A 2149-nucleotide genomic window follows, 5' to 3' on the forward strand; every position below is an offset into this window, starting at 1 on the left:
GAAAAAACATTTCTTCTGGCTTTTCTTTCACTTTTAACAAAAAAGTGGCTACAGGAAAATTTGAGATTACATGTATGACTTGCATTATATTTCTGTTCAGCAGCTCTTTCTGAGAGAATAATCTTTTAACACTAGAGATCTCCACAGCTAGCCCTCATATTATTATTTGTTGATGGTGTTAACACTGTAACCCACTAGAAATTAATTTATTCCTTGCTTTTGTTTTAAGATATAAATCTTATTTTTGAATCCTCATTTCCAAACAGAAAATCAAACCCAAGTTAGAAAACTATATTCCCTTTAACCATTTAAAATGACAATTGTATTACCTAATGCTATTTTTATACGTCCTTACTATATTTCTGATTTTTTAAATTAACATTTTATGTAAATTTTAATATCTGTTGATGAAAATTTCTGCTAATTGATCTTATTTTCCAATTGGTTTATTTGTTCACAACAGTTTGTTTTCCCAAACACATTTTAAAATAATTATATTTATAATTATAAAAATTTCTATTAAGGTCTTCTTTAATGGAAAGTAAACTTAAAAATTACTTTAGAAGTGGGAGGCTGAGGCGGGTGGATCACGAGGTCAGGAGATCGAGACCATCCTGGCTAACAGGGTGAAACCCTGTCTCTACTAAAAACTCCAAATATTAGCTGGGCGTTGTGGCGAGCATCTCTAGTCCCAACTACTCAGGAGGCTGAGGCAGGAGAATGGTGTGAACCTGAGAGGAGGAGCTTGCAGTGAGCAGAGATCGCGCCACTGTACTCCAGACTGGGCGACAGATCAAGATTCTGTCTCAAAAAAAATTTATAGTAATAATAAAATAAAATGACTTTAGAAGTGATATCTGTTGCAGTATTGGTGTATTCTTCTAACAGCATAATGCGTATTTCCAAAACTGTCAGTTTAGTTTTATACTTTTTCATAATTTCATTAAGTGTATTTCTTATATTTAACTAACTTATATTTTCATCTACTTTATGATTTATTCTTCTGCATTAGAATTTTCAAACTTATGATGTAAGAAATGTTCAACTGTATTAAAAATAAGAATGTAATATTTTATTTTATTCAACAAAAAATGAGAGCTTTCCTTGTTTCCGTTAGAAATTTATTGTTAGAGGTTTATTTAGAAGAATTTTAAACACTTATTACACATATTTTTAATAATAATTTTCTGCTTATTATCCTAGATCTCTAAAATATCTAGTATGTAATGTGCATAAGTGAATATTTACTCTTTCATTTTTCTTTTTTATAATTTTAATGATTTAAAATGAATATATATTTATTTTTAAAACTGCCCGTCACCATAAAATACAAACAAAACCAAAAGTATGACATACATTTTAAATACTTTCATGTAAACTAATAAAATTGATTTCTGTTTTCTGTAGTAAATACATTTTTAAGTATTATTGATGTTTGAGTGTTATTAAGTGTTATGTAGCTTTCTATTACTGCTACAAATATTTTATATGGACCTCATTTTTTCCCATACTTATTCATTCTTGCACTTTTGAAGTCCTTTTCATGAGTGTTTTGTGTCCATAATAATGCTGGACGGAGGGAGTGACAAGTCAGAAACCTGTGATAAGATTACTCTTACCTGGAAATGTTCATATTTGCAATGCTCTCAGAATACTGTCTTACTCATGCTAAGTATTGCGCATCTATTCACTTATTCACATATTAAGTACTATAGTTATTATGTGATAGCCATATTCTGTCATCATAGAATAAAATAGTACTTCAATCATTCATTGGTTAATCCGATTGCTAGCACACAGCAGAATTTCAAGAGTAATATTTTTGCTTCACTTTGAATTTCATTTATATGTACTAATTTACTACACTTGGCTGCCATGTCCTAAGTATCAAATAATTTGACGTGGATATTCTAATTTACCAGTTATTCATAGTTCATTAAAGTAACTAATGTTGCCTTCATGTAAAAGAAACGGAGATGTTTGTAGAAATGTCCTGCTAACTAAGATGCACTTGCCAAATATTGGGATTATCAAACTGACTGAATTATAATTCTTGAAATTATTAGACTAGGAAAGACTAGACATAGAATTACAAATCTGATCTCATAGGTGGAGGAAAGAAAGAATGTCAATAGCAACAGCATAAATA

This window comes from Mandrillus leucophaeus, unplaced genomic scaffold (assembly GCF_000951045.1).
Source record: "Mandrillus leucophaeus isolate KB7577 unplaced genomic scaffold, Mleu.le_1.0 Scaffold47, whole genome shotgun sequence".
NCBI classification, from domain to species: domain Eukaryota; kingdom Metazoa; phylum Chordata; class Mammalia; order Primates; family Cercopithecidae; genus Mandrillus; species Mandrillus leucophaeus.